Source organism: Molothrus aeneus, chromosome 17 (genome assembly GCF_037042795.1).
Source record: "Molothrus aeneus isolate 106 chromosome 17, BPBGC_Maene_1.0, whole genome shotgun sequence".
NCBI classification, from domain to species: Eukaryota; Metazoa; Chordata; class Aves; order Passeriformes; family Icteridae; genus Molothrus; species Molothrus aeneus.
Window position 1 is genome coordinate 13,299,068 of NC_089662.1, and position 12,482 is coordinate 13,311,549.

Sequence of the window (12,482 nt, forward strand, 5' to 3'; positions counted from 1 at the left end):
CTTCCAAGGACAGTTCCACAGGAAATGAGGACCCTAACCATTTCCAGGGGGTCTATTCCTCATGGAGACTGCAATACCCAAAGGTTAAAATTGTCGCTGCCCTCCATGCAATACTGGATTCTAGCTGTTATGGTTGCTGGTTTTACACTTTTGCAGTTTCAACCTCAGCTTTATGTCTATGTATAACCCTGAATTTATTTTTTTACATGTTGAAATGCTGCAAGTTCTTAGTACTCGTTGGTCTGTCCTCGTTTTTCATTCGTTCTCCTCTGTTATGCTCAGACATGTAAATGTACCCCCATAACAATGTATAAAACAATTTGTGCATTATCTGAATGTTTCCAGGCAGTTTTGTAAGAAAATAAAGAGCTCTATTTTTTCTCTAGAATTACTGTTTCATTATTTATTTTAAAATCTTTGCAGCTTTGCAAAAGAGGCTTCTGCCCCCTTGGCACAGTCTGAACACGTTTCTGCCCTGGCATGGAGGTCCCAGGGAGGGGACTGGGACAAGATAAAATCCATGGAAAGTTCTGAGGAAAGGCGAAAATGGCTGGAATTTTTGCAGAATCAGTAGAAACGATGTATATTTTTTAAAATGCCATCCCTCAGCAGCATTCCTGGCGGGGTGAGGATGGGAAATCAATCCCCAGAGAGCTCGTGCTGAGGTGCAGGTCCATGTGGGGATCTACCCAAAATCCTGGGACAAAAAATCCCCACCAAGCCTCTTCTTACAGCACCCTAAATTAACATTACTGCATGAGAGCCAAGGGAGCTGTGCCAGCATGGAAGAAGTGCTGAGAAACAGTTTGTTGGATTCCAGGCATCTCCCGCTGCTCACAACCCTTCTGCTGGTTTAACCCTCCGAGAGCAGCGCTGTTATCTCGCTGAACTGACCTTGACAGCCTCGTTAGCAGCAGTTTCGAAACCCTGATTGCTCCTGGGCAGGAAATCACGGGTGGATATTTACCGAACTGCTCGGGATTTTCGCTATTTCAATGCAGTGGACCCAGGGATCCAGGCGGTTTGGGTGGGCTCTGCACCAGCTCAGGCACAAATCTGTGAATCTATGCTCTCTGCTGGGTCACCAGCAGCCACTGACCTGGAAAAGGCAGTTCCGGAATCTTTGCGGGTTTTCAGGTTCCTGAAGTTTGCAGAGAACTTCATTAATCTCCTACCTCCGAGTAAATGTCCAAAGCCTTTGACTTGGGAAATGGGTAATTATCAAACTGCACAGACAATGAGTGACCAAGCCAGGCTTCCACTTCAGGCACCAACTCAGAGCTTTCCTCTCTCTCTGTTTCCGGAGCAGGACCCCAGCAGATGCCCTGGGATTAATAAATATCAATATAACTATAAATATAAATATCTGGGAACCCTTTAGCCCTTTAGGAGGAAAAATCAGAGCAGTCCTTTGCTGCTTTGGAACGAGGCCCTCATTCAGAATTTCCATTTCAACACCACCTCCCTGGCATCGTTTCCTCTTCAGGGGAAGGCAGCAGGATCACAGCTTTAATGGAATTAATTCACCTCCACATTCCCTGTCCCTACAGGGAAGGGAGTGAGGTTTACCTGTCCAAAAGGAAGGGAATTCTGTTCAGGCTTTGGGCGTGTTGGAGTTGGAAAGGCAAAGCTGGAGCCACTGATCCATGCTTTTTCATGGATAAGAATGCCAGTCTTCAGGCCTGGCAACCTGGAATTTCTGCTCTGTGCTCAGTTCCTGCCCAGCTGATGTGCCACAGCTCTGAGTCAGTCCCTGCACAGGGATTTAGAGACCTTTCCCTGCTCCCATTTTGTCAGTTTTGCTCAGGTTTGTCCCTTCCAGCCTGAGAAGGACCTTTGTGCTCAACAACCAGAGGCAGAATTCACATCTCTGTCAATACTTCAATTCATGGTGCAAAATAACCCAAAATCTAAAACTTTAATTCTGTGAGTTGCTCCCAGCTGAAGTTCATTTCAGGACAAATGTTCAGGAAATTCATCCCATGCCTCATTTTACCGATGTGAAATTCCTTTTTAGTTCATTGGCACTGCCTGTGAGTGGGTGGGTTTTTAATGCATTATCACCTCTCAGAAAAGGAGGAAGTTGGACAACTTTCAGTCCTTTGTGGCACATCTCTTGAAAATTCATGGAAGAGTTGTAGCTTTAGCAGAAAAAGGTGGTTTTGGCTTCAGATAATTGAAACAAGAGGTTTATTGGGATTGAAGCAGCTCATTGATCCCTTGTGTGAATGAGTGAATTCCCCTGAGAACCTGAGCATTGATAGCTCAAGGTGTGGGTGGCTGCATTCAAATTTGTTTTAATGTCTCCTTACAGGCAAGGCTTGGAGAAAAGTGAGAATATTTTCTTATGAAATTGAGCATTGTGCTTATTCACTTCTACTTATTCTTGGCTATTTTTGAGTATCAGAGTTGAAGAGAGTGAAAACCAGAGCTTTTATTTCCTGTTTGTCTGTTCACCTAGAACTTCATTAATGCCTCATCCAATCCCTGGATGGATTTTTATCTCCTATATTCCCATTTTATCTCCTCTATTCCCATTCTTTGCTATGGGAATGTCAGAGGACAGACTACATCGAATTTCAACTCCTGCCCACAGTTTTTATCTCAGTTCTGTGATCTCTGAGGCTTTGGAACAACCCAACAAGTCAAACCTCAGCTGTAGGACTTGGGTCCAGGAGGAATTTTAAAGAACTTTGCATTGTAGGGTTTGGATGGAGCTGAACACTTATGGAGCAATAATCCCTGACAGGAAAAGCAACAATGAGGCCTCTCCATAAAACAAAATATTTTTCTCCGAGGGACAATGTCAAAACAAGTGTGGAATGGAATGCACTTAATAATCAGGGAAAATGATCCTCTGCTTCCTTGGGCATGTTCCTCTCAACAAGTTCAAACTGTTTGCCTCTAATTTTCCAAGGGCTGGGTGAACTCCAGGCAGTGGGAAGGGAAGGGAGAAGGGAAGGGAGGGCACTGCAGCCAGGGATGGCAGCAGAGCAATAAAGGGGAGCCAGGAGTACAAAAATTACCTCAAATTGGAATCTGCACGTCCGTGGCACTTTACCCTCCCCTATCAGCTCAGGAATGGAAATCAGAGTCTCATCTGATTCATGCTGTGGTGAACTGTGCTCCACAGGAAAAACAGGAGATAGAGGAGCAGGGAATGCTCCAGGTCTGCAGGCAGGTGGAATCCCAGCAGCACGGGGCTGGCTCAAGGTGAAGAAGGGAAAAGGCTCTCCAGATTTAATGGAAATAATGGAAGGAAATGTTTGAGAAGCCTCAGGCAGAATGGGCTCGCTTACCCAGCCTTCTGAGCTGCCTCAGAAATCCCCTCTTGGTATCTCAGCTCCCCAGCAGGAGCCCCGGGCAGCCCTGCAGGTGCCGCAGGCTCTGTCCCGTTTTTCTCCAGGCAAAGGTCCCGGATGCCTGCTCAGGGGTCAGCCAGGAGCCAGCTCAGCCATGGGCAAAGGCCAGCCCTGCCCGGGTGGCCTGGCTGGGACACCCCAGACACCAGAGCTGCCCCTCACCCTGCAGGGCTGCATGTCTGCACCATGGGAAAAACATGGGGGGAAACCCAGCTGGGGCCCAAACTTTGGTCATTGTCAATGGGAGCACAAGGAGAGCAAGGAAGAGTTTGGGAGCAAGATTCCGGGCAGAAAAACAGGATAACCGGGATCATCCCCACCTGCACTGTTCAGCTTTTGGTGCTCTGGAAGGATCCTGTCTTCCCTCTGGCTGTGGTTGAAAGAACAGGAAGGAAAAGCTTTAATGCTCCTTGTGACGTTCAGGATTTCAACACAAGTGAAAAGCTTCAAAGCACGCTCCACTAAAATAAAATAAACACAGAGAAAAACCAGGAGATATTTTGTGTGCAGGCAATGATATAAAGTTCTCAAGCAGTTGGACATCCTGGACATTCTTCCTGGGAGCTTCCACTGTGCTCTGGTTTAGGTGACAAAGTGGAGATTGGGCAGAATGTTGGACCCTAGGAGATCTTTTCCAATCTAAATTAACCTGTGGTTCTGTGATTCAAGACATACGAAGGGAAGCTGGCTCCATAAAAGATCAGGCATTTGGTTTTCCTACAAAAATTTGATATTTCAGAGCTCACCTCTAAGTGTTCCTGGAAGGGGTGATAAGAAGCGCAGGCTGAGGGAAACATTTGCAAGGTGGTGAAATATCATTTTATCAGATTTATTAGTTCCAGAATGAGTGGTGCATCCCACCTGCCTGTTAAATACCTATTTATGTGCAGACTGAAAAGGATTTTAGGGGACAGAAAGAGCCATAGAGTTGCAAGAAGAATTCAAGCCTGTAAGGATGTTTTATTTATTAATCTATTTATAAATCTATTTACAGGTGATGCTTTCATTTAGGCACCAGGGGCAGCAGTTAATGGGAGTCACTGGAGTGAAATTCTCCTGAAATGGAGAGAACTGGTCCCTGCTGGGAGCTGCTCACACCCACCCCAAAGCACGGGGGAGCTGGGGGAATTCTTCAGGTGTGGTTTGCTCACCTGCAATAAAAACCCTGTGGAGATTGCACCTCCACAGGGAAGGAGCCCCTCCACAAAAGGAACTTTGTGGTTCACAGACTGATTATGAGCCCTTGTCCTTCACCCCCTTTCGTGACAGGGATCCTGGGACTTTGATCCTGACAAAAACCTTTTTGTGCAGGCTTGGTTTTAGCAGGGTCACAGGGCTGCTCTGACTCACCTCTTGGCTGCAGAACTGCTGCAGTCAACAGCAGCAATGTGGCACCAATTTGTGTCTGGGGATGAGACCTTGGGGCTGGGAAGGGCAAGACCAACCCCATGTGCAGCCAAAGGAACCAGGAAGATCCCAAAGGTCTCTCTTAAGAGAACTTCAGGTGCTGAATCATTTATTTTGGGATGCAATCCCTCAGGTTCTTAAATATTAAAGTGAAATTAAGCCACCCAAAACCAGCAGGACTTTAGCTTTTTGTTCTAAATGCTAAAATTTCACTTTGGATACATGAGAACTTCTCAGGAACTTCCCTTCTGGCTGGAGGGGGGAAAAAACTAATTACAAAAGGTATTTTTGTTGCTGAACAGTGGCAAAACAACTTCCCAGCACAGGGCCAGGCTCTGAGGGAAGCCTGGCAAGGAAGACAAGGGAAGGTGTGCCCCAAGACATGTTCCAGACAGGACAGGAGCTCCAAATGCAGTTGATTCATAACCCCTGCAAAGCTCCTCTTGCCCAAAGGCAGAACTGAAAGGGAAACTCATTGCCTAAAGAGCCAGAGTCAGCTGTGAGGCAACAGATAACCACTGCACTGGGGGAAGCTTTATTTGTGTGTGTGTGGAGCCAGATGAATGGGAGAAAGGTTTAAAAATAGCTCCTTGTGCTGCCTGCAGGAGGAGCTGGGCAGGGAGGGACGGGGCTGGTGCCAAATGTTTGATCTGTGCTCGGATGCAGCAGCAGGGCTCTGGCAGGTGCCCTCACCAGCACAGGGCACTGAGGGATTCTTGCATATTTAACATCCCCTGGGGAAGCTGCTGCTTGCCCTGAGCCTCTCTGGGGCTGTGCTTGGCACCCAGAGCAGTGGAAAACGTATTATTAAGCATTTATTCCAGAGACTGGAAAACATTTATTTAAAAAGGATCTGTGGCATGGAAAGAGAGGAGTGTGCCATTTATAGAAATCAATGGTATCCAGGGGAAAACCCTGGAATTTCTGGGGAAATCAGAGCCCCTGGGCAAACAGAGGTGTGGAAATAACATTTCTGGGGGTCACAGAGTGTCAGGGCTGTGCTGTGGAGCCACGTACCCCACAGCACTGGCTGTGCTGAAGGACAATGGGAACCAGGTTTGCTGTTTTTCTAGGCAGTCCTGAAATTTAAAGTTCTCCTGTGTTTGAAAACCTGATTGAAGCAAAGGTGGTTTTTTAGCAAAAGTTTGGGAGAGAGATTTGCAGCAGCTGGATGCAAATCTTATGGGAAGGGATCTTCTGGAGAACTTGGAGTTTGTTTTTAAGATTAGCAGGACTGCTACAAGAATCTCCAGGACAAAGATTTTTCTTCCAGTGAAGCTCCCAACCCATAGTTTTCAACATGATTATGTCAACAACTCTTCATTTTCATTTTGAAAGGGCATTTCATGAAACCACCTCAGTCTCATGGCATGTTTGGATTTTTAGAAAGCAGCTCCTCCCAAACACCTCCAGGCACAGCACCAGCAGGCCCAAGCCAGCACCTCGAAATGGTGTGAAAACCTTGGACAATCCTGGTCTGAGCTGGAAAACTTCACTTCTGCCAAAAGCTGAACCTTTTTGGTGCGTGGATAGCACTGAAATTTTCCGAAATATGCAGCCATTCCTACCTTGCTGCTCTTGTCTGTGCAGACAGAGAAAATGATTTATTTTCAGTTGTTAGTCCAGGGATAGAGCTCTGCTTATCTGGCATGAGAGCCAGACTAACTAGGCAGGTTTGGTCCTGGGGGAAACCTGCTCCTGAGCCACTTCCAGCAGCCTGTGCAGGACCTCACCATCTCCTCAACTTGCACAGAAATCATAAATGTGACATTGATAGTGAAAGTTTTAAAAGCTCAGGTAACAGCACGTAGCTCAAAGTTAATTCTGTCATTATCAGAAGTGAATGGACTCTTCCTCTGCTTCCTCTCAGAGTTCCCTGCTCTCATTTTGTGCTGCCCTTTCCAGATTTACCTGGAAATTCTCACGCCCAGGGCTCCTCTCAGCCTGGCAGAATCCGCCCCCTTCCCTCCTGCACTCCCCCACCCACCCAATTCCCTCATCCCCTGGGCTGCTTGGACAGGAGCAGAGAACACCTGCAGCTCGTGTCCATCACCAGTTCATGAAACACATGGAAACATCCTGGAGACTCATTTCACTCCATTAGCCGAAAAGCGGGAAAAGAAAATATATGTATTAATTCGGAAATACAGCCAAAAGAGGCATTGTAAATATAAAAATATATTGTAAATAGAATGTAAATACAAAAAAAATATTGTAAATATAATGTAAATATAAAAAATGAATATAAACAGATGATGGGGTTTTTAATACATTTATTCTACAGCTTTTGAGGAAGCCTCTTTTGACTTTATTAGCTGAAAAGCAGGAAAAGAAAATATATATATTAATTTGGAAATACAGCCAAATGAGGCATTGTAAATATAAAAAATATATTGTAAATATAATGTAAATATAAAAAAAATTAAAAAATATGGACAGATGATGGGGTTTTTAACACATTTATTCCACAGCTTGTGAGGAAGCCTCGTTTCACTTTATCTGCTGAAAAGCAGGAAAAGAAAATATATGTATTAATTTGGAAATACAGCCAAAAGAGGTATTGTAAATATAAAAAATATATTGTAAATATAATGTAAATATAAAAAATTAATAAATATAGACAGATGATGGGGTTTTTAATACATTTATTCCACAGCTTGTGAGGAAGCCTCGTTTCACTTTATCTGCTGAAAAGCAGGAAAAGAAAATATATGTATTAATTTGGAAATACAGCCAAAAGAGATATTGTAAATATAAAAAATATATTGTAAATATAAAAAATTAATAAATATAGACAGATTATGGGGTTTTTAGCACCTTTATTCCACAGCTTGTGAGGAAGCCTCATTTCACTTTATCAGCTGAAAAGCAGGAAAAGATATGTATTAATTTGGATATACAGCCAAAAGAGATATTGTAAATATAAAAAATATATTGTAAATATAATGTAAATATAACAAATTATTAAATATAGACAGATGATGGGGTTTTTAACGCATTTATGCCACAGCTTGTGAGGAATTCGGAGGCGAGTGTCAGGGATCAGTTCGTTAGTATAGTATGTGGGTTTCTTTACTAAGGACAGTTAAAGTTTCCTCAGGGTTGGACTCTTGTGAGTCTATTTTTGGCATGCCTCAGTAGGAGAATGCACTGGCTGAACCTGCACTCCCACCCTGTGCTCTGCTATTAATAGCAGGGGGTTTAATGAGCAACCAGTGCCAGGGCAAGGGGTGAGGGGGAAACCTTCATCCAGAGACATTTTCAACCAGGCACCACAAAATCCAGCCCAGGACCCGCCAGGATGGGGGCAGGAGGGAAATGTTCCTCCTGCATGGGAGATGTCCCCAGCCTGGGTGTCAGAGCTGTGACACTGGGAACCCCCAGCTCTGAGGGGAGCTTGGGAAAATTGGGATTGTTCATCCTGGAGAAGCCTTGGGGTGACCTCGTTGTGGCCTGGAGGAGCTGCAGGGAAGAGGGAGAGAGAATTTATAGGGATGGAGGGACGGAACATGGGGAATGGCTTCAAATGACAGAGAGGAGGGTTAGGTGGGATATGGGGGTGGATATTGGGATATTGGGAGGGTGGGGAGCCCCTGGCACAGGAATTCCCAGAGCAGCTGTGGCTGCCCCTGGATCCCTGGCAGGGCCCAAGGCCAGGCTGGACAGGGCTGGGAGCACCTGGGACAGGGGGAGGTGTCCCTGCCATGGCAGCGGTGGGATGGGATCAGCTTTAAGGTTCCTTCAACCCAAGCCATTCTGGGCTGAACTGTGGCCAAACTGCCCCAGATTCCTCCCTGCAGGCTCCAGGGGATGGAGGGAAGGGCAGCACAGGGCTGTGCTCAGGGCAGCCCCCGGGACAGGGATGCAGGCTCAGCTGGGATGCAGAATTCCCAATTATTTCCCCAGAATTCCCAAATATCACCTTGTTAGGAACTGCTCTGAGTCTGAAAAGCAGGGCAGAATGATGGTGCCAGAAGAAATACAAGATCCAGGTAATTTTAAGATACTTTGTAAAGATAATGAGGGTGAGGATGTGACCCAAAAATGCAGCAAGAGGGAGTCAGTGTCAGAGTGGGGGCAAGCAGCACATTGCAGCTGTGGGACCTCGGGATGGAGCAGGAACAGCAGAGCAGGAGCAGCAGAGCAGGAAAAGAGCAGGAAAAGAGCAGGAACAGCAGAGCAGGAACAGCAGAGCAGGAAAAGATCAGGAACAGCAGAGCAGGAACAGCAGAGCAGGAACAGCAGAGCAGGAAAAGAGCAGGAACAGCAGAGCAGGAACAGCAGAGCAGGAACAGGAGAGCAGGAAAAGATCAGGAACAGCAGAGCAGGAACAGCAGAGCAGGAACAGCAGAGCAGGAAAAGAGCAGGAACAGCAGAGCAGGAACAGCAGAGCAGGAACAGCAGAGCAGGGTGAGACACCCCATGAGCAATGGGACCTTTCCTTGAGAGGTTAAGTAAGAAGCAGAATGGAGTGGTCGTGGCTCTGTTCCAAGGATAATATTTGAACTAATGCAGCAGCTTTGATCATCCCACTGCACATCATGTTTACTGGTGAGAAATGCCAGCATTTCTCTAAGCTCGTGTGGTTTTCCCCTCTGTTTGATCCCACAGCACCCCCAGCTTTCCTGTAAGGTTCGAAGGGCTAATCCACATTTATGATAACTTGAGAAATAAAGTGTTCTTTGTTTTCATATTTTCCAGACTGACCATGATTGAGACAAATAATAAAACAGAATGACTGGTTGCTTTTCCCTGCTCTCACAAGTTAAATATTCTTTGTCACAGGCACACTCAGAGCAAGATTTCCACCAGCTCAGAGCACAATATTTCCTGGTTTGGCAGTGATGGTTAAAATGGTAGAACAATGGCTGGCTGTGCTGGAAATGACCATTTCCATTTCCCAGAGAGATCATTAAAGCTCCATGAGCCTTTACCTCAAGGAGTTTGCTCTAGCAGAGAAGCTGTCATTAATGCTGGGTGCTAATTGCTGTTTTTTCAGCCAGAACTGTCAAGAAGGAAAATTGTGGACATTTTGTCCAACAGGGCTTGAGTCAAGACCACTTTGTTTGCACTGAAAATATTCAGAGATGTAAAAATCTTTGTAGTCACTGTTGTCCCTTTGCATGAACATGTTTAGAGAAATTACCTCCCAAACCCATTTCTCTACAATTTCACTGAGAATTTTCAGCTGGAACTGCTTCTGTGTTGAGTTTCTTTCTCTTTTACTCTCCCTCCCTGGCTCACCCAAGGCAGAAGCACCCTAAATCCCACACCCTAAACCCGGAGTCTGCTTTTGCATTTTCGGTTATTCCCCCACCCACCCATCCCATCTCCACATTGCACAAACTTTCTTTCAAGCCTGGGTTTGTTGCTGCCAGCAAAAACATTGGGTAGTCAGTGGTGTGAAAAAGTCTCCCTGAATTTTCTTCAATATTCTTGGGCAACCTGGTAGGAAAAAGCCAGTAGCAAAGGAGGATTGGCTGGGAGGAACATATTGCAAAAGGTTGTTCCTCCTTCTTACCAGCAATGAACTGAGTGATCTGGGCTGGAATAAATTCCTCTTGGAGGATGGATGAGTGAGTTTGTGGGATTATCAGGCTTGCCCATGAGTAAGAGCACTGCCCTGGCTTTCAGCAACTGCTGATCTGCAGGAAAACAGTTCCCACCTTTTATCTTTTATTGGACACTATTAAAGGTGGAAAAAAAACCCCACTGGAATCTAAGGTCTCTGAATCTCTGAGCTACTTCCTTGGCAGAGTTATAACCCATTTTAGCAGCTGGGTGATCCACCAGAGCTGCAGGAAGTTCACAAGGCAGTATAAATAGATATCTATTTTATCATGGTGTGGCTTCTCTAAACACCATTTTCAGCAGAATTGCCTTGTGCAGGCTGAGCTAGAACAGAGGCTGGACAGAGCTACAGAATGAAGCAGGGATTTATTCAAAGCATCTCCTCCATGGATGCACCTTGGGCAGCACCAGAGCCCAGCCAGGGCTGCACCCAAGATGAACCAAAATGGCCCCAAAATGCACAGCCAGGCACAGGGTCTGTCCCTGGGATCAGTTCTGCTCCATTTGCACCTTGCAGTTCATTGTCCCATTCCAGCTTTAGCCCCTGCAGTCCCATCCTTGTTTTTCTCTCTCCAGCCCACGGGGTTTGTGCTCCTGGGCTGAGATTTGGATCATTTGTCCTTGGTGCCCAGCTGGAGCAGGAATTGTTTTGTGTCCCTGCTCTGTGCACAGGGCTCAGCAACGCTGAATGTGAAGCTCAGAACTGCTCACTAAAGCAGAACAGAATATGAAAAATAGAAAGGCCAAACCTGAGGCATTTTTGGGAGCAGTCTCAGCCCCCAGGAATGCCCTCAGGCAGCCCCTGGAGCAGCCTTGGGAGCAGGAGCAGGTTGGGGATGCCCGGGGAGCCAGGCTGGACCCTGCAGCAGCAGCAGCAGCAGCAGCAGCAGCAGCCCAGTCCTGGCTGTGCCTCCTCCAGCCTTCTCCCACTCCTGAAGGATTTGCTGAGTGAATAAACTGCCCTTCCAAAACCCTCCAGCTTTGGGAAAACACGGATTACAGCCCTGCTGTGTGTGCCCAGCAAACCCAGCTGACCCCGAGCAGCAGAGCAAACCTGCAACAGGAATCCCTCTGGGATAAGGGAGAGGCCAACGAGGGCAGCCCATCCCAGCCCTGCCAGTGCCTGACCCACTCTGCCCTGCCAGAAAATCCCTGGGCTTCAAACACCCCCGCTCTCCTCCTGTGAGCTCCAACAGCAGCCAGCAGCCACAGGAAAACTCCATTTCCCATGGTTTTCTTTAATTGGATATTTGGAGAAGGATCTATATAATAGTGGGGTTTTTTTCTCCTCTGAGAGTGGCCTCAAACTGTGTAAACTTTCAGGTTAAGTGGTCAATTAAAAGGTCAAATTACCCAAATAGAAAACTGAAGTGTCAGGCAATAATTGTCCACTGGACTCCGTTACCTGAGGAGTTCATTGCACACTGACCCCCATTAAACATTACCCAGACTAGAGGGACAGGTAGTGCTTCCTGCAGTTATTTATAACTCCTCAGATCCGGGGGCAGGGAAGTGCCAGGACTGCCCTTCGGAAGTGTTTGCATGTGGAATTCGCAGGATACACAAATACAACCAAGATGCTTTGAGAATTCCCAACCAGTTTTTTCCTGGGGGAAAAATAATAGTCCCTATGTCTCAGCAGCATTGCAAAAAGTGACATTTATGTAACAGAATACTTCAGCTGTTACTAATCCTTGCTGAAGAAGTCTCATTTTGTGGAATGCACCCACAATTTCCCTATGGGATTTCTTCTCTGACTCAACATTTCAAGCTCACTCTTTATTTCTGACCTTAAAAAAGTCAGCTTCTGTTGGTGCTGGGTCTGCCTCTAGCAGGGGACAGTGACACAGGGAAATCGATCCCTCTGTGATCCCTGCTCACACTCTGGGATGAATTCCTCTCTGTGAGATGGTGAGGGGCTGGGATGGCATTCCCAGAGCAGTGACACAGGGGACAGTGACACAGGGAAATCGATCCCTCTGTGATCCCTGCTCACACTCTGGGATGAATTCCTCTCTCTGAGAGTGGAGAGGGGCTGGGATGGCATTCCCTCCTGGATAGTGACACAGGGGACAGTGACACAGGGAAATCATTCCCCCTGTGATCCCTGCTCACACTCTAGGATGAAATCCTCTCTGTGAG